Source organism: Schistocerca nitens, chromosome 3 (genome assembly GCF_023898315.1).
Source record: "Schistocerca nitens isolate TAMUIC-IGC-003100 chromosome 3, iqSchNite1.1, whole genome shotgun sequence".
Taxonomy (NCBI): domain Eukaryota; kingdom Metazoa; phylum Arthropoda; class Insecta; order Orthoptera; family Acrididae; genus Schistocerca; species Schistocerca nitens.
The window spans coordinates 541,922,345-541,938,469 of record NC_064616.1 but is presented as its reverse complement, the minus strand read 5'-3'; positions in this window follow the sequence as shown (position 1 = coordinate 541,938,469).

Sequence of the window (16,125 nt, the reverse complement as noted above, 5' to 3'; positions counted from 1 at the left end):
ACGTTTTCTCTTTTAATTGCTACTGTCTTTACTATCTATCATTCCTCTCAGCACCTATGAAACCGTACTCTTTTGTCTCCCCTTCCCTATAACCCATTCTTCGTACTGAAAACAGTCCTTCCTTATCTCTCGGTCCTAGGATAAATCGAACTGTGGCACACATCTAAGTAAGCAATACTTTGCAAATATTTCACGCATATATTTTGCACTTCTGCACTTCTGTCCATTCCCAGATCCCGCCCTCCTTCCTGTTACCCGTCCCTTGACATCTGCATCTACATCTAAATGAATACTCTTCAATTCATATTTATGTGTTTGGCGGGGGTTCTGTGGTCTGTTGGATTAATCTTGTATTGATGTGTAAAACGTGTAGGTTCACATCTCACGTCAGGCGTAGAATTTTTATTCACTCAAGTAACTCTCCTTCACCCCTAGTAACGCCTAGTGCAGAACGCCAGTAAGCTCCTAGTTCAATATCCGCAGTAAAGATAACATCCCTTCGCTGCCGATTGGGACAGAGCGGCATTCGTTTGAGCTGTGATAGATTGGGAAACCCCGGAAGACAGAGACTCTGTCACCAGCAAGCCATCGTAAACTAGAGAACGTATTTCATTTAATGAACCAATGGCCATGTAAGTTCAGAAGGTTCTTAATTTATTTGAAACTGAGACGTTGAAAATTGTGGTGCTGGACTGGGATTCGAGCTCGATTTCACTGTGTTCCCCAAGACTGCAAACCCTTTTAGGCCTCCCCGAAAGGTACCTATCTGGTTTCGAACCCTTATCAGCACAAAATATCCATTATTTCATCTCAGTTCATTTCCTGTGCACTCCGAACTACTAGTGAAAAATAGTTGCATTTTCAACGTCTCTTCGTTCGTTGTCAGCTGTAAGGTGTTCGTTTCAACTCACTGACACATGATGCGCTTTTTATCACAACATTACAAGATCAAATGTTTCCTTACATCTTTTCAAGTTCAAACAATCCTCTCCATCCTACTGGCGAAAATGGATTTGGGTTTGACATTGTGTTCTTTGTGATCACCAGTGACGATATGTTGTGGATTCAGCTTCTGGCCAGCACAGTATTTTCCAACACATCACTAAAAGTACTGACATGCCACTCCTAGCTATTGTTGAAAAGAATTCGATATGGTCATTTAAGATAACAACATCTCGCTGTTGGTGAAAACGTTTGATATTTACCTTCTGATTTTACGCACTTCGTTAACAATCCGATTAGGTGCTGGGTTGGCATCCCTGTCATAAGCTTTACATGATGGCATTTCAATTTAAAACATGTGCATACCTTGATCTTTGTGAATGACACCGTATGAAACGTCGTTGGGGGTAGTTCCAGGAGGGTAACTGTTATGACAGGATTCCCAGTTGAGTAAAACATTTTCGTGATTTTTTTCAAGATCTGCATTGATAACTGATACTGGTGCCAACGTCTATTTTTCACGTCTCTTTACGCCTAGTAATAGAATCTCAATAAGGCACAAACAAAGCTTAGCTTAGTTAGCAATGACTATAGGTGATTGGTTTGAATCCAGGTCCAGAACGACGACGTTGGTCATGTCATTTAAAGATCAGGTTTTTGTACACGTAGCTGCTGATGTGTTACTAGAACAGTGATATTACTGGTGATTCGCTGTTAATGTTGAGATATCTGTAGAGTGATTGTTGCCGTCAATTGTGTTTTCTTACTGGTTCGTCCAATATCCAGTTTCCAGAGCCACTCGCCGTTGAGTGACGTTCAGCATGTGGACGGAAAACCTTTTCGAGAGCGAAAAACTTTTTTCCAATTGCCGTACAGCTTTGTAACTCCATATATTGTCTCAAGTATTTCATTTTGCCTAAGGATTACTGTACGATATATGCAAAGTAATCCGTTTTCTCAGAACTTCTGGAATGTCACTTCTTGTAATGAAGGTTGGTTTATGGGTGTTATGGGGTGTCCCATCGATAAGAACGTGTTTTCTAATATGTTTTGTATGACGATATTAGTTGACGCTTGACTGCCCTAAAGACCTTTGGTCTCTTGTAGTCTCTTACGGTAGCCATTGTGTGTAGTCAAACGACTGTACCCCACAGGGTTTTGTTGTTTAGAGAACCTGCCACACAGCTACCTTATGTTGGTTGTATTCGGCAGTGACCCACTTTTTTTGCTGTCGACTGTACCATCAGGTGTTCTTTGATATGTTTCATAATAATATGTTGAATTAAGCAGAGCGCCTTACGGTTCTGCACATTGCTCACTTCAGGTGGGCAAATGGATTCAAGGAGGTTGTTTCATAATGACACCTAACAACTTTGATTCGTTTTCGTAGGTTCATGGAGGAAGAAATTTTGGATAGAATACGTCGTGTTGGAACGAATAATGGCAATCGATTAGCTCCTACCAAGTTTTGGTGATGTTGTACTTGACCTCATGGACTATTACAATCCTTCACCATTTGAATTCATTCAGATCTCACTATTGGTTCATCCTGTAAAAAATATAACACAAGGTCTATGGTGCTGACACACTGTTTGCGCTTCATATCCACGGATAAGCTTAGTTTCTGAGACCTCTGAAGGCCTTAGTGTTTTTAGAGCTTGCAACTGTAAATCCTTTTTGGTATCTTTCGATTATTTATTAGATACTCTGTCATGTAGCTTTGCACTATGTAGGATACCAGAAGCCGTTATTTGTGTGATTCAGCAACAAGTATGAAAGCTATATGACTTGTTATACTCTCGAATAATGACCAGTGAAGTGCAATATCTCCCAGCCCGGCAACAAACTTTCTTACTATTCAACAGAAAATGCTCATTTCTATGGCTAGTATTTACTCCTCTCTTAAATTGGTATTTAGAACTTTAGTCTCTCCATCAACAGAGACATGTTTGTAGATGGTGCACACATGTTCCTCAGATTTGTTTACGCACATAACGTTTAAACTATGCAACATCGCACACTTAACACTTATCACATTACATAGTACATACGTTTCTGATTCACACTATAACCATTCACAGCTGTCTCAGTTTCTTCGGGACGGATGAAACTTTTTCTGACTCCCTGAAGTATTTTGAACGGCTGTGCTGATGATGCCACATATGTTTCGAAACATCGGTCATGCATCTCTCGTGTCTTTTCTGTTGTCAGGCAACAGCTAAGATATTCCATGAAGTTTAGGGACTTCAGTCCGATAACGATGACTTCTTGCCAAGATATTGCAGCTGACAACAATTCAGCCATCTTAAGGTGAGTGTTTAGCACTGGAGACTGTGGAAGAAAAACGATGTTGACAGCTCTCTTAATCTAATATGATCCGATGCAGTCTATATTTTTTCCAGCTAGGGTGCTGGGGAACAGTCGTACAGCTATAGACAACATTTTTATTTATTCTTCATTACTGGATGGGCATTATGTTAGTAAAAGTGTAATATGCGTTTCAAACAATGATGAACAAATTTTAATACTAAAAGGCTTTTGTACCCAAAATAATCTCACACATATATACATACAAACTATGTAGGGGAGTTAATCCAACGGCAATAGAGAGTTTTTTATACCTCGTTAAGGAACAAGAGTTGCAGGATGTTTATAGTCCCGATAACATAGATGACGAATCCAATGCTTTCCTTAACACATTTCTTTTTCTCTCTGAGAGTTGCTTTCCATTAGAACGTTCAAAACGCAGTACTAAAAGTAAAAGGCAGCTTGGGTGACTGACTAGTGGGATAAGGATATCATGTAGAAAAAAACGGTAATTATATCAAAATGTTTGAGGAAGTTAAAATCAAGCTTCAGTAGTCCAATACAAACAGTGTTGTAAGTTGCTTAAAAATGTTATTATGAAAGCAAAGAGTATTTGGTACGCAAATAGAATATAAAATTAAAACCATGTGGTATGTTGTGAAGGAAATGGCTGGTCAGCAGCACAAGGTCGACGATATAAAGTCAGTTCGTAGTAAAAACATTTCTGTTACTGATAGACACATGTACAGTATTTAACAATCACTTTCTGAGGTTTTCTAGTGAATTAAATAAAAACGTAGTTCCTACAGGGAAATACCATTCCGAGACTGATGTCTGAAATACTCCTCTGTGATACTTATGATGGGGAGATTGAGTCAGTAATTAAATCACTGAAAACTAAGGACTCTCATGGATATGATGGAGTGCCTAGCATGATATGAAAGTACTGTGCTGCACATATTAGCCCTGTACTTAGCCATATTTGTAATTTTTCCTTTAAGAATGGTTAGTTCCCTGAACGATTAAAGTACTCAGTAGTAAAGCTGCATTATGAAAAGGGAGAAAGGAATAATGTAGACAGTTTTAGACCTATTTCAATCCCATCAGTGTTTGCTAAAGTTATTGAAAAAGCTGTGTACGTGACGACAATTGATCATTTTATGTTACATAATTTGCTATCAGATGTACAGTTCAGCTTTAGAAGTCGTTTAATAACAGAAAATACTCTATTCCCTTCTCTCAGCGACATACTGGATGGATTAAACAAAAGGTTCTGAACGACAGGCATTTTTTTTATTTAACTAAGACGTTTCATTCTATTGATCACAAAATACGGCTCCAGACGATAGACCATTACAGAATACGGGGAGTGGCTCACAATTGCTTCATCTGTTATTTTAACAGCAAACAGAAAAAGGTCATTACCCACAGTGTTGAGAATGGCTGTGATGTGGGATCTCAGTTTAGTACAGTCAAATGAGGGTGCCCCAATGAACAGTGTTGGGGCCACTCCTGTTTCCTTTTTATATAAATGATATGCACTCTAGTATTACAGGCAATTCTAAAATATTTCTATTTGCTGATGTAACTAGCTTGATAGTAAATGATGTCGTGTGCAACACTGGCTCTGTCTCAAATAGTGCAGTTCATGACATAAGTTTGGGGCTAGTAGAAAATAAACTGACCCTAAATCATAGTAAGACTCAGTTTTTACAGTTTTTCACACACAATTCAACAAAATCTGACGTTTTAAGTTCATAGAATTGGCGTATGATTAGTGTAACTGAAAAGTTAAAATTTCTAGATGTGGAGGTAGATAGAAAACTGTCATAGAAAGGAGGCATAATGAGGTCCTACGTACGCGCTCTATTGGAATGCGCATTCAGACGTCTGAGTTAATAAAACTAAATGGCGCTAGATGTGTCATTGGCCATAAAATATTTTCTTTCTGAAGAAATTAAAGAAATGACTGGGTCCCACATCTTATGTACTTGAAAGCCGCCATCACGGTTAACCCTTAATCCAAAACACCAGTCTCTCACACCCATCGTTCATTTTAAAATTGAGTGTGGTAGCACTGAATTAAATAATGACCTCCCTTCACAATCATCTCCATCTTAATGCCTACCACGTGTGAAGCAACAGTCAACAGTCTGTTTGGTTTTATCAGTCTAGTGCTAAAATATGTGATTTAGAGCTGAGCTTGAAATGGGAAGCGAGTAATATCTCATGTTTCGCATTACGTGTAATAATTAAGTAAGTCCAACAGATCACATTATTCTAATTGTCACATTTTCCTTAATTGCTGTTTCGGATTTTCGTATTTGATAGCGTTTTATTATATAAGGGAATTTGTTATTTTTCAGCTATAGTATGAAGCGACCTCCTAACATGAGTACATTGTGTGCAGCACATCCAAATCCTGTAGCTTGATTGCTAGAGCAGTTACGTGTTTTTGTTTGAAGAGGAAAACACGAACGATTAAAAGATTTTTGACTATTCTGATGCTGGTCCACATTTTGCGTTAGCTATACTAATGGAGAAAAGAAGATCCTGGTGTGATGTGCATCCCAGATAATTCCTCACAGCAAATAAAGTCCCTTTATGGCAAAAATAATTTCGAATGGGAGCGTTTCGCCTGGTGCGATCTGCATCCCAGATAATTCCTCACAGAAAATACAGTCCCTTTATGGCAAAGTTAATTTCGAATGGGAGCGTTTCAGTTAAGAGGAGTAATGCCTGGACCAACAGAGAAAAATAGAATTTTTGGTCGATGGCGTACGAAATCTCAATCATGGGACAATTTATGACGTGTATGAGGCGGTTTGGGTTCTAGGAAAGGGAACCGGCAAACGAGTGCACCAAACATGGCCATCCAATTTACGCGGTATATGTGTGCTTCGACTATGCAAAAGTGTTGTATTTTATATTTTCAGTTCATATAATTAATAACTTCTTTCATATTTTCTGCAATCTTTCATTTGCATTATGAATATCACGGCTTGAGTAACAATGTTAACAATCATCTAAGGAGTGATACAACATGAACACAAATTATCGGGGTATTTCGTGTTCCTTTTAAATAATGTAAACAACGAAGTCCTTGTACACATTGAATAGTATTAAATTTACTTATAATATGTAATAGCTGACTGTTTTCTTTATTTTTGTCAGTTACTGGGGAGTTACATGATTAAAAAAACATACGAGGTCTAAGAGACCACATGTTTCTAGTTACACACATCTGAGAGAGATGACAGTTTAAGGGTCAATAAGACCTTTTGCTAAAAATATCTCCTCCGATTCATTATTAAGTGAATCCCCGAAGGATCTCTCCGAGACCAAGATTTATGTGACAGTAATCCATGGAATGTTTTGTGGAGATACAGTACTGGGCAATGGTTGAGGTACTTTCCTGTGCAAAGCTATTGTCGCGATCATGCTCAACGAAATTAGACAGAATCTTAAGGAAACTTCATGTCAAACAAATTCCGCCCACCAACAAGGACTTGTTTTTTTATCGGTTCAGTAAAGGACGATCTGGGATTGCAGAAGGCTGGAATCTACAGACTACTGTATCACTGTGGCCAAACCTTCATTGGTCATACGACGCAAACAGTGCGTCAAAGATGCGTTGAACATGATCGCCACACTCGCCTGTCGTAGCCCAGTAAGTCAGCTGTAGCCGGACATCGTGTCTCCACAGGACATGCGATGTATTATTCTGACATGGAAATCTTGGCCTCGACGAAGTACGTCTACGATTCAATAATTAAGGAAACGATGGAAATGCAATTAGCACAAGGTGTTATTATTCGTCATGGCGGCTTCCACCTGAATAAGGCGTGGGACCTGGTGATTTCCTAAATGTAATCATAAAAAAACGTTTTATGACCAGTGACACTATCATTTAATTTGATTAATTTATACGTCTGAGTTTTAACACCGCCAGTGTGCATTCCAACAGAGAGCGTGTATGTAGTATCTTATTACGCATCCGCCTGAACGCCACAGATGGAGCAATAAGCGTATAGGACTTAGAAACTCAACCGAAGTCCCTCATGTTGCGTTTGCCTTTGTCCATGCGTCTTCGCGCCAATTATTTTGTGTAAGTGTAGTGAAATGAAGAAGCAATTTCCAGTGCAAATCACTCACCTGAAGATGGCTGAACGGTTGTCAGCCAAATTATCGTGGCAAGAAGTCAATGTTTACCAGCTGCAACCCCGAATGGTATGTTCTTTACGCCGGAAAAATTTCTAGAATCTAAGGAGAGAGGGTATTTATTGGCGGACTGCTCATTATTTCAATTTCACTCCATTACTGGGGACCATTCGCCAACACTAGCGCTTCCGTCTGCACATCTCGTATAACGAATTGCTACAAAGAATGCGGTCACTTTCGCTACAAGTAATTACCCAAATGTCATTTAGACGTGTGGCTACGTAAGGTGTCGCTGTGTGAAAATTATGTAAACTAGCTTATCAGTGTGCTATTTGTAGCATTACCAGGTCGTAGGTTAGAACGGAGTTACACGGTCGAGGAAAAAGGGGAGGGGGGTTGCCGAGACAAAAACTATGCTTGCAAATACAACTGCCTCCCGTAGTGAGTAGCTAATGTTATGGTAGTGTGGGACAGGAGCATCTCCAAGGCACACGAGGAATCGGTGCATAAACATCTACTTTTATACAGGGAAAATGGAAGTAGTTATTATTAATATTGTTGGAAATTATTATTAACTAGCTGTGCATATAATCTCATAGTTGAACTGTTGGTACAGAAGTTTCTGTAAATCCTTAAATTGAAAGGTAGATACCAGCTACGGTTCTATTACAGGGAGGGCTAAATGAGAACGGCCACAAGGACTCTTCTGTATGAAACAGACCATAGAAGGGAAAACTGTACATCCTGGGAAGTACGTGGATTAGTTACCACTGCTAGAATTAAAATGTGCGTGCACACTTCAACAGCCATGCTCATATTGTTCATCACATATGTTAAAACAACTACGTCTCGAATCGTCGTGTCTGAGACTTCCATTCACGTTGATGATCGTCAAAATGGTAGGGAATGTAGAAGCATCGCGTTATTGAACTACTAGTAAAATGTGCAATTTGTGAACAGTCGTCACACCAGCAATAAAAGTGGAACTGTAAGTACGCAGCCAGTCGGCCGTTATCATTGATGTATTCTCGACTTCATGATTTAATATTTCATACATCTATTTGTTGTCACGTTTGCGCCATCGGAGGCGATATAAAGCATCTTTGATGCTTAGTTATAGTGAAACTACTATATCTCGTCTTAAGTGACATTTTTAGGAGTTGAGTTGATTATTACCCACTGCTTCCAGTGAGTGAACTATCGATCATGGAAACGATACTGGAGCTCACCCGTATTTTTACTTTATTAAAGGTCCGTTTAGGGGCAAAATGTGGCCACTCTTTTCTCCTTCGTTTTCACCAACTCCTGTTTGTGATTCACTAAAACCACGAATTTGGCCATAATGGACTCTTCAGTTATATCTATAGCATAGGACATATTATGCTTTCAGAAGTTTACACTGAAATATTGTAACTCTATACTTTCGTCTTAATTTTTTGAGCGCAGAGGAAAGAGAAATTTTATAAGATACCTACCGAGGGGAGAGATGCTACAATAATTTTTAAGCATAAGCGCAGATCACATTAAGATTTAGACTTCTCATACGAGTATTATCTTGAAACAGAAATCTTCCATGTTTTAGCTCGAAAGGATTCATGATCAACGTTTTCCCGTAATGATGGGGTTAAATTGTTAAAAAAACTATGCTTTTTATTTGTCTGTAGAGGCACTGTCTGATCAAAAGTATTATGACATCTGTTCGCAGCCGGCCGGGGTGGCCTAGCGATTCTAGACGCTACATCCTGGAACCGCGCGACCGCTAAGGTCGCAGGTTCGAATCCTGCCTCGGGCATAGATGTGTGTGATGTACTTAGGTTAGTTAGGTTTAAGTAGTTCTAAGTTCTAGGGGACTGATGACCTCAGAAGCTTAGTCCCATATTGCTAGAGCCATTTGGACCATTTTGAACCGATTCGCAGAAATGAATGTGGGGTGTGCCCTATCTCCACTTTTATTATAGCTTGAACTATGCCAAGGACACCTCCAATGAGGGTCTCAATGTCTGTGGAGGAATTGCGTTACATTCTTCCTCAAGAGACGAAACCAAAGAAGGTAGGGATTTGGACGTAGGATGTGTAGCGAAATCGACGTTCTACCTCATCCGAAGGTGTTCCTTTGGAATCAGGTCAGGACTCCGGCCAGGCCAGTCCATTTCAGAAGTAATTGTCCACAAACCGTCGCTTCATAAATGCTGCTTCATGGCAGAGTGCATTGTGATGCTCACTCTGTTATCATCTTCGAACTCTCCCCTACTGTATGCAGTACACAATGCTTCAAAATGTGTACAAGTCCTCTCAAATTTAGAATTCTCTTAAGCTTAATAAGGGAACCACACACTAATCACGAAAAACAACTCTATACCGTAACAACACCTCCTCTCCGCTTCACTGTCGGCTACATATGATGCCAGGTAGCATTCTCTAGTCATTCGCCAGACCCAAACACTTCCATCGGATTGCCATTAGTTATAGCTTGATTTAGCACTCCAAATCATTCGCTTCCATTCATCCAATTTCCAGTGGCGTCGCTCTTTACGTGACCTCAAGCAACCTTTAGCATTGACTACAGAAATAAGTGACCTACGAGGAAGTGCTCGATCACTGTTCCCCATTCTTTTTAACTCCATACGAATAGTCATTGCGGTAGCTGGACTACTGGTATAACTTTTCAATTAACAAATGATTTCTTCGGTTGAGTTAATATAATGTTTTACAACCATTTCTCGCAGTGCTGGGCAGTCCATGCCCTTCAGAGCTTGAGATCTGCCTGGTTTTGGTTTAGCTGTGGTTGTCTTTTGCCGTTTCCACTTCAGAGTCACAGCACAAACAGTCGACTTGGGCAGCTTTATAAGAGTTGAAGTGTCCCTGATAGATTTATTGCTTATATACAGCGTGAGTTACTAACTATTGCCACTTAGAGTAACTCCGAAATCATGATAGGAGAGGAAAAACTTGTGGGACAAAAGTTGCATAGTACAACGGGGGCCATAATATGACGTTGGCTATCGTGACGAATCCAGTGATGTGGAACAGTAAGGTCTTGGAAGGTCAACGAAGGTCAAAAAGGTTGAATGAACGTAAATTTGCAGAAGGTGTTGGAAGTGATGACCATTGGTGTCAACGCAGTGCTGAAATTTTTGGAGCATGGATTGAGTGGTATTCCTTATCACTTCGGCACTTATCGAAGCACATGCTCTGACAATTCTCTCTCGTATATCGTGCAAATAGCAAATATTCGCAGAATACGGCGTATCCATATACCGTGCCATTTACAGGTAAACACCATTCGATGGTTTCGCAGCTCAACACTAATAGGAACGGTAAGACTACTATCGACGATTCAAGCAAATTTTAATGATGTGTTCCTTCGAAGAACTAGTCGATATGCTTCTCATTTACGGAAAATGTCAACGAAATTCAGTGAGAGCTAGGGACTTACACGCTTAAAGATATCCTCAGCGTACTCAACCGACACGTGTATCATAAATGGAGAACAAGTGGATCTTTAACGCATCGGAAACGTAATTGGCCAAGGAAAGTTGCTATCGAGGAAACAGAAATTGGTACTCTTGCGACTGTGGTTCTAGATCCTTTTGTTATTTCAAATCGCAACGGAATCTGGCATGAGCCAGAGTAGTGTTGTTCGCGTTCTGCGTCGCCATAAATATCATCCTTGCCATATCAGTCTCCACCAAGAATTAACTGGTACGGCTTGTATGCGTAGCATTGGATTCTGCCGATAGGCTCAACTTCAGATTCAGGGGGATGATACATTTATTAATTTGATTTTATTTACTGACGAGGTTACATTCACGAACCATGGAAATGTTAGTTTGCATAACATGCATTATTGGGCAACTGGAAGTCCCTGTTTACTGCGTCATGTTGCACTCTAAAAACCGTGGTCTGTGAATGTATGGTGTGAGATTCCGGAGGACAGAATTATAGGCCCTATTTTATCGAAGGAAATTACACCACATTCCTGCAGAAACACTTTGTATGTTATTGGAAGAAATACCTTGAAGAACAAGAAACAGAATGTGGTATCAACACGATGGGTGCCCTGCATATTTTTCGCTGATGGCTAGAAACGAGATGCTGAGACAATTCCCAAATCGTTAGATTGGACGCGGAGATGTGTCGTGGCCGGCTCTTTCGCCAGCCTTCACGCCTCTGGATTTTTCCTTGTGGGGATTCGTAAAAGATATTGTTTATAAAGATGCTCCAACTACACCTGAAGATATGCGAAAGAGAATTATGAGAGCATGTGATAAGGAATACCATTCAGTTCATGATAAGAAGATTGAAGCATTGCATTGTTACCAATGGTTATCACTTCGAACAGTTTATGTAAATGGACGTTCATGAAACCTTGGTGACTTCCGTTGACCTTCAAAGACCTTACTGTTGGACATCATTGGATTGGTCTCGATAGCCGCTATCAGAAACCAAGTACCTAACTATAGCATCCCATTAAAGAAAGCGATCCCACCAAGCAACAAAAATAGCCCTCGTTGTCCCCTGTAAGTTTTGTCCCACAAGCCCTTCAGCTCCTATCATACTACCGGAGTTATTCTGGGCAGCAATAGTTAGTGACACACTCTGTATATTCAATGACTCTTCCACTTCGAAATTACTCACCTAATCTGACCCCGACATCCTGGTGTTACTGCTTCTCTGTTCACAACACAACGCTTTAAGGCTCCTTTAATACTGTCGAGTCCACAGCTCATTAAGTTAAGGTTTCTACTGAACATGACATACACTATTTGATCAAAAGTATCCCGACACCCCCAGAAACATACGTTCTGCATATTAGATGCATTGTGCTGCAAACTACTGCCATGTACTCCATATCAGCGACTCGGTTATCAGACATCGTAAGAGAGCAGAATGGGGCCCTCCTGGGAAATCACGGACTTCGAACATGGTCTGGTGATTGGGTGTCACTTGTGTCATACGTCTATACGCGACATTTCCACAGTCCTACACATCCGTAGTTCCACTGTTTCCGATGTGATAGTGAAGTGGAAACGTGAAGGGATACGGAGAGCATAAAAGCGTACAGGCCGAACTCGTCTGTTGAATGACAGAGATCTCCGACAGTTGAAGAGGGTCGTAATGTGCAATAGCCAGACATTTATCCAGACCATCACACTGGAATTCCTAACTGCATCAGGATCCACTGCAAGTACTGCGACAGTTAGGCGGAAGATGAGATTACTTGGATTTCATGGTCGCTCGGCTGCTCCTAAGCCACACATCATGCCGGTAAATGCCAAACGACGCCTCGCTTGGTTTAAGGAGCGTAAACATTGGTCGATTCAACAGTGGGAAAACGTTGTGTGGAGTGACGAATAACGGTACACAATGTGGCGATTCGATGGCAGGGTGTGGGTATGGTGAATGCCGTGTGAACGTCATCTGCCAATGGTGTGTAGTGGCAATAGTAAACTTGGAGGCGATTTTCTTGTGGTGTGGGCGAGTTTCTCATAGAGGGGGCTTGCACCCATTTTTGTTTTGCCTGGCACAGCACAGGCCTACATTGATGTTTTGAGCACCTTCTTGGTTCCCGCTGTAGAAGAGCAATTCGGGGATGGCGACTGCAACTTTCAACACGATCGAGCACCTGCTCATACTGTACGGCCAGTGTCGGAGTAGCTACACGACAATAACATCCCTGTAATGGACTGGTCTGCACATAGTCCTGACCTGAATCTTATAGATCACCTTTGGGATGTTTTGGAACGCCGACTTCGTGCCAGGCCTGACCGACCACCATCGATACCTCTCCTCAGTGCAGCACTACGTGAAGAATGGCCTGCCATTCCTCAAGAGACCTTCCAGCACCTGACAGAACGTTTGCCTGCGAGAGTGGAAGCTGTAACCAATTCTAAGTGTGGGCCAATACCGTATTATATTCCAGCATTACCGGTGGAGAACGCCACGAACTTGTAAGTCATTTTCAGATAGTTGTCCGGATACTTTTGATCACACTTTCTACAGGTTTCGGGCCACTTTTCACCACGAAGTGTTGTCGAAACATCCAACATTTTGAACCAAATGGTTCCTTTCTGTTTTTCTATATCCCATAGACATTTAGTGGATGTTTCTTCAATTCATAGGATTAACAAGCTTCCATGACGATAAGTGTAGTTTACGAGATAATGCGCGAAGAATTAAATCCCACTATATAAGACAACCATACGGTCAGTCTGTACTAGGTTCAGAGAACACCACACAAACTGGAAATTAAAGAAATATCATATAATAGATATAGAAATCTTACAAATAGTGGGAAGGGGTGCAGAGTTTTCACTATAAGAAGTATTAGAAATGAAGCAAATGATGTATCCCTACATTTACTGATCGACAGAATGTCTCAAATCAAATATTCACCCTCTTTGATAACTTCAACAGAGGAATGAAGCGAATGAGTTTTGGCGCCTTGGAGCCATCATTTGCCGGCCGAAGTGGCAGCGCGGTTCTGGCGCTGCAGTCTGGAAGCGCGAGACCACTACGGTCGCAGGTTCGAATCCTGCCTCGGGCATGGATGTGTGTGATGTCCTTAGGTTAGTTAGGTTTAACTAGTTCTAAGTTCTAGGGGACTAATGACCTCAGCAGTTGAGTCCCATAGTGCTCAGAGCCATTTTTTGAGCCATCATTTATGGGTAATCAAACAAATACCTATTTACATAAGCAATATCGTGAGCCCTGTGCACATAGCTCTGTTCAGTGTATGATATGTAACACAGTAGATGTTATCCTAATAAGTGTCATGAAGCTGTTCAGTACAGATGTAATTGTTCTACAACTAAAATATTTAAGAGAACCTGTACAGTTCAGGGCGAGAAGCAATAGATTAAAAGATCTGACATGTGTTCTTTTCTTTGGTGCCATCTTTGGAATCAGTTTTTTACGGCAAAATGTTCTTACAGCTCGAAACCTACATCGTACGAAAATAAGAAAACTGGCACAGTTCATCTTGTTATTGTTTCATTTTGTTTCGTGAGAAATCCTAAACCCTTAAAGACTGTTGCATGCTTTTTAAATGATTAATTGTCTTTAATATATTGTTACAGCAAAAAGACGAAAGGTTGTAAAAAAGGATACAAGTGCTAATATAATCGGAAGAGTACAGACATCTTGATACTGTTGACTGCTTGTCCATTACCCCTAAGGCATTTATATTTTGTACAATACTTTTATTCAGGAAAATTTCCATAACAATAATATAATTTTACTACTCAAGTTGTATACTGCCGCTAGGGTTGGTGTGTTCAGTGTGGCGTAAGGGTTGGCGTGCCATGGCGTGCTGGTGGTCGCCACTGCACATTTTTTATGCTTACATAGTCTGGAATATACGATGTTTATAAACATAACAGCACTCTCTGACCAGGACGCCAGTTCTGTTTAGACTGTATGTTGATGTTCGTAATACATGTATTTGCAGTGCTAGGTATTGTATTTCACTGACGACTCTGTTTTCGAATTTCCGTTACAACTGAGACTGTGATCCCAACAGATATTGTTTGGTGAAGACGCCGAGTACTTGAGAATATCTACAGCACATGCTTCCATTTCGGTAACATTAAAGGCGTCTGTTACACAGACAAGAGCCAGAATCAAAACAGTAAATCTTTCGAATGGTACGTATATTCGTGAGACCAGCGGATTCGTAGACAGCTATAAAATGGTTCAAATGGCTCTGAGCACTATGGGACTTAACTTCTGAGGTCATCAGTCCCCTAGAACTTAGAACTACTTAAACCTAACTAACCTAAGGACATCACACACATCCATGCCCAAGACAGGATTCGAACCTGTGACCGCAGCGGTAGCGCTGTTCCAGACTGAAGCGCCTAGAACCGCTCGGTCACACCGGTCGGACTGATCATCATGAAGGACTGCACATACCTCTTCTGCATGGACTACCTACAACTGAGCAAAATCTTAAATAATTATTTGTAGCTACTGACACCCTGGACCATTAGAAAAGGCGCAAACTATTTATCAGCTATGGAGATGGAAATAGGCTGCTGGCAAATAGATGTTGACTGGGAACAGACTGCCTTCGTAATCCTGACAGTCCCCGTTGGTTCAAAGTTATAATGTTAAGACTGTGTAACTCCCCCGCCACATTTGAATGTATGAATGTATGAATGCTAATCTGCTTTGACATCGTAAATGGACGATAACTCTTTGTTATATGGACAATATTGTCGTTCCTTCGGAGGCATTTAAAAAACATCCAAGTTAGAAGACAACTACGTTGAAGTGCGTTCAGTTGGAAGACATCCATCTGAATATCAAAAAGTACCTCTTCACTACCAAAGAAATAATAATCCTGGTACAGATAATGAATAGCAAAGGAATCCATCTCGATTTAGAGAAAAATAAAAGCAGTCACTCGTTCTTATTGTGAAATGTTTTCTCGCAATGTGACCATACTGCTGTCGATTCATAAAAGTTTTTGCATGAACATGTATCCCTTGTAAGTACTACACCAAGGAGACGCCTAATTTTCCTGGAACGTAATATCAGAGAGGCCTTTCCTATCCTTAAAGAGGCGCTAATACCTCCACTACTAGCATTGCATTAATATTACAAAAAAATCGCGACACAACTTCGCATCGCTGCTAACAAATGTGGGATACGACCAGTTGTAATGCTAATTTAGGGAAGTACCGAAAAGGCAATAACTTATGCGTGCAGTGT